Source organism: Budorcas taxicolor, chromosome 2 (assembly GCF_023091745.1).
Source record: "Budorcas taxicolor isolate Tak-1 chromosome 2, Takin1.1, whole genome shotgun sequence".
NCBI lineage: Eukaryota > Metazoa > Chordata > Mammalia > Artiodactyla > Bovidae > Budorcas > Budorcas taxicolor.
Genome location: NC_068911.1, coordinates 75,959,787 through 75,967,976, shown reverse-complemented (window position 1 = coordinate 75,967,976; position 8,190 = coordinate 75,959,787). Strand labels below are relative to the sequence as shown.

At 40.0% G+C, this 8,190-nt stretch overlaps 1 pseudogene; it reads right to left on the bottom strand.

The window, feature by feature from the left end:
- Window positions 1–4,660: 4,660 nt before the first annotated feature.
- On the bottom strand, window positions 4,661–5,305 carry LOC128071522 (60S ribosomal protein L10a-like; annotated as a pseudogene).
- Window positions 5,306–8,190: the final 2,885 nt, after the last annotated feature.

Below are 8,190 nucleotides of genomic sequence, written 5' to 3'. Positions count from 1 at the left end.
AACCCCATCATCCAACTGTCCTTGTCTCGCTCAAAAGCTCCACGTCACAACTACAGTCACATCTTCTCATTCAAGTCTCAGCCTTCTAGGAGGGAGCTGACTTGGATAATCTGCACTAATATTAACCAGGTACCCCTAAGTACGCTCGGCATTTTGGCCCTACCCAGACATTTGAGGCAGATTGTAAACTCATATTTAAATGAAGGTCAGCTTGTTCCACAGACTGCTCATAAGGGTTTAAAAAAGAAAATGGTCAGATTCTGCAAGAAGTCAGGCTTTTTTTTCTGATTTTTTTTTCTTAAAGAATAAAACAATTCTTATACAAGGATTCCCCAAATCAATCCTGGATACAATCAAAAGTCCTAGGTTTACTAAAAATGATTTACTTGACCTTTGGCACTGATATTAAATGTCTTATTTTTAGACAAGATTTTTGAGGTCTCCTCTCAAATACAGGGTCATCAAAATATTTTATTGCTCTTTTTTCTTCTTGCCACAGCACGGGTATTCTTTGGGCAAATAGGAAAATTCACACTCACCCTTTAAGTTGCAAGACACAGATGACATAAGCACAGGCCGCCTGCTACGAGGGAAGCTACAGCCTAGGACTGCCGTGGTTATATAGTGAAGTGTTAAAGCATTTCTGCCCTGTGGTACTTGAGTGCACTAAAAATAGGCAACCCTGGACTATTACTGCAGTTGAAGGACGAGATAAAAATAGGAAATAAAGTTGAAAAAAGTTGTATAAATAGAGTACTGGGATTAATAACTCAACCCACAGGATTGAATTCGCTAATAAGATATATTAGTTTTTGTTGAATGTAGCAAACAGGATACCATTTAAAGATTTAAGAGAAATCTTGGTTGTGAAAGTATGTTCAAAATTTAAGGACGACTGACATTCAAGCAATGACAACTTATTTGAAATAGGGTTTCTTTCAGTTTTTCAGCTGGGAAGGCCCTTTGTATCTTTTAATGGTACTCTTCTCACTTAGAAACAAAAATGCAAAAAAACACCCAAATTTGGATAGTAGCATCAGCCAGCTAGACATAACTGATCTAGCAGATGTAGCTAAAACTCACTGGCGATTTATGGTGTCACGTTACCCTTGAATTCAATTCCCATTCAGTAGGACTGGGAAGAGCCCAAGAAATAAAGCCATTCAGTTTATTTAGCATAAATTTAGCCACTTATAGAGACAGCATCTGAAATTTAAAATTCTTCACATCTCCTTAAAAGATGATATTGAAAATTCTGGCTTCAAAATTCTGTGACGAAAAACCTATCCTGGAAAATTAACTCTTGGCCTCCTACTTCAGTCTTCCTTTGTTTTGGCCTTCTGTGTTTCCACCAAGAATACTAGCAACACTTAGCCCTGTTTCTTGTTCCTTCTGATGCTCCTGCTGTGATTCCAGGACCAGAATGCCATCGCTAACTTCTGAATTTCTACTGTTGTCTGCACCCAGCAGATTAACATAAATGTGCAGGGATGTCACTTTTCTGCTCAAAAACTTCAGAAGATTAGAGGATAAATTTGAAACTCTTCACCTGGATCTAGACTTGCTAAACCTGCTTTCATGTTTTAATATTAGTAAATTATAGGTTTGTTTTTATTAAACCAATTTATTTTCACCCCTGAACCTGCCATCTAATTCATAACAAGATAGTAATCCTAATAACCTACCTGTGTCCTCCTTGTCTACCCTAATCTTACCCTTTTCCTCTCTCTCAGCTAACCACAGTCCTAAATTTGGCGTTGGTCATGCCTCATTCTTAAAATGCTTTAGCATATATAAATAATCCTCAGTTTTACAGAAGATTATCATGCTCTAGTTTGCCTTCTATGGCTTGCTTCAAACTGTTTTCCTCAACATTTGGTTACTAAGACTCATCTGTGTTGCTGCATGTCTTACGGTTGGTTAGTTTTCACTTTTGTATAATATTAGGTTGCAAATATATCACAGTTAGCTTTGATCCCACCCCTCCTTGTTTTCTGTTTTGCTATTACCGATATGTGCCAAGTGTATTGCGGACATTCTTGAACATGTCTCCTGGAAAGCATTCCTGCTTTGGTTTCTCCTGGGTGTGTGCCTAAGAGTGAAATTGTTGAGTTTTAGGTTGTACCAATAAGGGTCCTGGCAGGAACAAGGTCAAATTGTGTAATTGAGGAAAGTTAAATAAAGGAACTATTATGGGATGATGAAGCATGCTAGCTCTAGCAAGGGCAGGGAGCCATGGCCATCCCATCCCTGAAGAGGAAGGGAGAGGGAGTAATTACTGGAACCTGAAGAGGGCAGCTGCAGCTGTAGGAGGGGATTACCCAACAGAGCTCTAGCTTTTCGTGGAACTCCACCAATCAACAGCCTGGCAGAGAGGGAGCTGATCTCACTAAAAGCCCTGACCTCACTCTCAACCCGTCCCTTCAGTGTTTGGCAGAGTCTCTCATTAGCTCAACCCAACCCAACCAGAATGCCAGGGAGCCCATTGACTAAAGTCTCTAAAGGTCAGCTTGCAAAAACAGAGCATGGTTTTGCCTTTTCATATTCACAGGGTTCTCGAGGCAAGAACTCTGAAGTGGTTTACCATTCCCTTCTCCCGCGGACCATGTTTGTCAGAACTCTACACCATGATCGTCTGTCTTGGATGGCCCTGCGTGGCGTATAGCTTCAATGAGTTACACAAGGCTGTGACCCATGTGATCATTTTGGTTTGCTTTTTCTGATTGCAGTTTTCATTTTGGAGGCTGTGCAATTATAGTTCTTACTTCTTCTCTTTGCCCTCTGATGGATGAGGCTAAGAGGCCTGTGAGTGTTTCCTGATGGGAGGGACAAGCTGTGGGGAAAAACTCTTGCTCTGGTGGGCAGGACCATGCTCAGTAAATCTTTAATCCATTTTTCCGCTGATGGGTGGGGCTGTGCTCCCTTCCTGTTTGTTGTTTGGCCTGAGGGTGGGGCTGTGCTCCCTTCCTGTTTGTTGTTTGGCCTGAGTTGGCCCAGTCCTAGAGTCTACAGGTTCCGTGGTAGGGCTAAAGGCGACCCCCAGAAGGACTTATGCCAACATGGGCCTCCTAGTACTGCTGCTGCCAGTGCCCGCTTCCCTTCAGGAGGCCCCTACCAACCCACATCTCTGCAGGAGGCCCTCAAACACTTGCAGGCAGGTCTGGTTCAGTCTGTTGTGGGGTCACTGCTCCTTTCCCATGATTCCTGGTGCACACAAGGTTTAGTTTGTACCTCCCAAGAGTATCTGTTTACCCTAGTCCCTGTGGATGTTCTGTAATCAAATCCACTGACCTTCAAAGTTGGATTCTCTGGGTATTGTATTCCCAGTTCCTTTGCTGGGTCCTCAGGTCAAGAAATCTTACGTGGGGGCCTAGAGCCCCTGCAACAGTGCAAGAAACTTCTTCGCTATTCTTGCTCTTCAGTCTGTGGGTCCCCCTCACAGTGCATATGGGATTGGGTGTTAATGTGATTGCACCTGTATCATTTGTTGCAGCTTCTCCTTTGTCCTTGGAATCTGTGAGTTGAGTCTGTTTCTATTTTGTAGATAGATTCATTTGTGTCATATTTTTGATTCCACATTAAGTGATATCATATGATATTTGTCTTTCTCTTTCTGACTTCACTTAATAAGATAATCTCTAGTTATACCATGTTGCTGCAAATGACATCATTCATTTTATAGCTGAGTAATATTCCATTATATGTATGTAGCACGTCTTTATACATTCAACTGCCAGTAGACACTCAGGTTGTTTTCATGTTTGGGGCTATTGTGAATAGTATGCTTATGAACATAGGGATACATATATCTTTTGCAATTATATTTTTGTCTGGATATACACCTGGGAGTGGGATTACTGGATCCTATGGTAATTCTCGATTTATTTTGAAAGTATCAGGTAAGTCAAACTGACCTGTTGTATCATTTAGGGTCTCTGTTGCTTTATGGATTTTCTGTCTAGAAAATCTGTCCATTGATGTGAGTGAAGTGTAGAAGTCTCCTACTATTGTATTTCTGTCAACTTCTCCCTTCAGGTCTGTTAGTTTTTATGTATTTGGGTGCTCATATATCAGGTGCCACATGTAGCTATATTTTTGATGTACTTGTGGGAGGAAATGAGCTCTGTGTCCTACCCCTCTGCCATCTTCATCGTGCTCCCTCTTAAATTTTATTTTCCTTGTTTCTGTCCTCCCTCTCACAGATAATGCTATATTTAATCAAATCTTGAAATGTATCTTTTTTAGTTAAGACTTAACAATAAAACTGTTCAATAAACTTTCCTAGTAGCTAATTGCTTTTGCCAAATTAATGCTTGCCTCACAACATCTCCTCTGACTTGCCTAAAATTCATTGGTGGAAGGAACAAATGACCACAAATTAAACTCTCCTTCCCAACTTGTGCATAGTGCAGCTGTTCACTATTATAGGAGTATCTCAATAATTTGTTCCCTAACTTTATATTATGAATAATTTCAAACATGTAGGAAAATTTGAATAATCTTGTGTAATTATTATCCTGATAACCCCATTAGATTTATCAGTCATTATGATGATTATCATATGGATGATGCTGAGGTTAATGAGGACATTAGCAGAATATCTTTCCTTTTTTTTTTTTTTTTTTTTTTGATGGTTTAGTATGGTTTATTAAGCTGTGCCTTAGTACAGACACTGGGGCTTGCCCATGGTGCTCTTAATGTACAAGGCCCTGACGTTCTGCCAATTTTTCTTGAGCAATGATACCAGGAAGTTGACAGCTAAGTGGATGTTGTACACAAGCTCATCATCTGTCATCTTCACGTGGCCAACAGCCACTGCCAGACACAGCACCTTCTTCATCTGGAACTTGATCGTGGACTTCACGTCATCACCTTTGGCCACCATGTTGTCATTGTGGGTCAGCAAGGAAGGGAACTTGCCAGCCTTGTTCAGGCCTGGGCCCAGGATTCGGGGATCTGCTTGATCAGAGACTCTGAAGCCAAAAAGGCATCATATTGCTTGGCCAGCTTCTTGACCAGTTTCTTATTCTTGTTGAGTTTTTTCAGTGCCTCGATGTCCATGTGGGGGATATCCACAGCCTTGGCCTCATCACAATGCCCCAAGACACACACGGAGAACTTGGGGCGGGGAGTGGACTTAAGCCTGACGGTGCCCGAGAAACGTTTGTCCTTCTGAGGGGCATAGTTCTTCAGGCTGATCTGAAGCGCCACCCTCTCCAAAAACTTTCTGCGCTTGCGCTGGTTCCCGTGCAGGACTTCCCGCACCGCCTCGTAGAGGGTGTCGCGGGAGACTTTGCTGCTCATAGTTCCCTGCGCCGCGATAACCGGAAAAGAGCAGAATATCTTTCTTATTTTATTTTTTATTGAATGAAAGTGTCTTTAAATTCTATAATGCTATTAAACAGTTTTCCAAAACAGTTTTCCAAAGTTTCACACACACAATTTCATATACTCTCAGAATATCCCGTTTTTCCACTATTTTGTGGTCTTTCCACCCTTCTTACTCCCTCCTAGTAATGACTAGGTTGTTCTATATATCTATGTATCTGAGTCTGTTTCTTTTTTGTTATATTCACTAATTTGCATTTTTAGATTCCACGTGTAAGTGATATTTTACACCACTTTTCTTTTTCCATTTGACTTTTCACTTAGCATAATGACCTCCAAGTTCATCCATGCATCCATGTTGCTGCAGATGGCAAAATTTTATTATTTGATTTTTATGTGGCTCGCCACGTCTCCTTCATTCATCATCTGTTGCTGGATACAGGTTGCTTCACAAAGTCTTGGCAATTGTAAATAATGCTGTGAATATAACCATGAACATTGTTATTGTTGCTGATGTTAAGTTGTGTCCGACTCTTTGTGACCCCATGGTCTGTACCTCTCCAGGCTCCTCTGTCCATGGGATTTCCCAGGGAAGAATACTGGAGTGGCTTACCATTTCCTTCTCCAGGGGATCTTCCCAACCCAGGGGTCAAACCTGCGTCTCTTGCATTGGCAGGCAGATTCTTTACCACTGAGCCACCAGGGAATGTTGATGTGAACATTGAGGTGTGAAGGTGAGGTGTTCACCAATGTGAACATTGAGGTGCTTATATCTTTTCAAATGAGTGTCTTTTTTTCTTTTTTTTTAGGATACATACCATGGAGTGAAATTGTTGAGTAGTATGATAGTTCTATTTGTGGTTTTGTGAGAAACCTCCATACTGTTTTCCACAGTGGCTACCAATTATATTACCACTAACAGTATATGAGGATTATCCTTTTTAAACATTTAATTCTTATTTTGTATTAAAATATGATTGTTAGTTTCAGGTGTATAGCAAATTGATTCAGTTATCCATGTGCAAATATCCATCTTTTTTCAGACTTTTCCCATATAGTTTATTACAAAATATTGAGTAGCATTTCCCACACTATACATTAGGTGCTGTTGATTATCTGTTTTATATATGGTTGTGTGTGTGTGTGTGTGTGTGTGTGTGTTAATCCCAGACACCTAATTTATTCCTCCTTCCACCTTTCCAGCTTGGTAACCATAAATTTGTTTTCAAAGTCTGTGTGTCTGTTTCGATTTTATAAATAAGTTCATTTGTGTCTTTTTTTTTTTTTTAGATTCTACATATAAGTGATATTATATGATACTTGTCTTTTCTCTGTCTCTTACTTCAAGTAGTATGATAATCTCTGGATCCATTCATGTTGCTACAATGGCATAATTTCATTCTTTTTACAGCTGAGTAATGTTTCATTGTATATATACCACATCTTTAACTACTCCTCTGTCAATGACAATTAACTTGTCTCTATGTCTTGACTATTATAAATAGTGCAACAATGAATACTGGTGTGCATGTATCATTTTTGAATTAAGATTTCTCTGCATATATACCCAGTAGTAGTGATTGCTCGATCATATGATAGTTTTATTTTTTATAGGGGCTACCAGCTACATTCCCTCTGCCAGTGTAGGAGGGTTTCCTTTTCTCCACACCTTCTGCTGCATTTACTGTTTGTAGACTTCTTGAAAATGAACATTAACTACTGTGAGACGATAATTCATTATAGTTTTGAGTTACAGTTCTCTAATGATCAGCCCTGGGATTTCTTTGGAAGGAATGATGCTAAAGCTGAAACTCCAGTACTTTGGCCACCTCATGTGAAGAGTTGACTCATTGGAAAAGACTCTGATGCTGGGAGGGATTGGGGGCAGGAGGAGAAGGGGACGACTGAGGATGAGATGGCTGGATGGCATCACCGACTCGATGGACTTGAGTCTGAGTGAACTCCGGGAGTTGATGATGGACAGGGCAGCCTGGCATGCTGCGATTCATGGGGTCGCAAAGAGTCGGACACAACTGAGCGACTGAACTGATTGATTAGTGATGTTGAGCATCTTTTCATGTGGTTTTTTGCCATCTGCATGTCTTCTGTGGAAAAAAAGCCTATTTAGACCTTCTGCTGAATTTTGATTGGATTTTGTTTTTTGATATAGAGATATATGAATTGTTTTTATATTTTGGAGATTAATCCCTTGTCAGTTGCTCCACTTGAAAATATTTTCTTTCATTCTATGGTTTGTCTGTTTATGATTTCCTTTGTTTTGAAAGCTTTTAAGTACCATTTGTTTACTTTTATTTTTATTACTCCAGGAGGTGGATATTGCTGCAGTTTATGTCAGAGTGTTCTGCTTATGTTTTCCTCTAATAGTTTTATATTATTAGATCTTACATTTAGGTCTTTAATCCATTTTGAGTTTATTTTTATGTATAGTGTGAGAAAATGTTCTAGTTTCTGTACTTTCTAGACTTGGATGACTGTTTCTTTCCCAGGTCAGGAGTGTTTTCAGCCATTATGTCTTCAGATATGTTCTCTATGTCCTTTCTCTCTCTTATCTTTCTGGGACTTCTAAAATGCAAACATTAGTGCACTTGATGTTTTCCCAAGGGTCTTTTAAGCTGTGCTCACTTGTTTTCATTTTCTTTTCTTTCTTCAAAGGCAGTGATTCCCGCTACTCAGTTTTTCAGCTCACTGATAGGTTCCTCTGTGTCATTTGGTCTACTGTTGATTCCTTCTAGTGGACTTTTCACTGAAATTACTGTGTCTTTTCATCTGCCTATGTGTTAGTTGTTCAGTTTTATCTGTCTTTTTGTGACCCCATGGACTGTAGCCTGCCAGGCTCCTCTG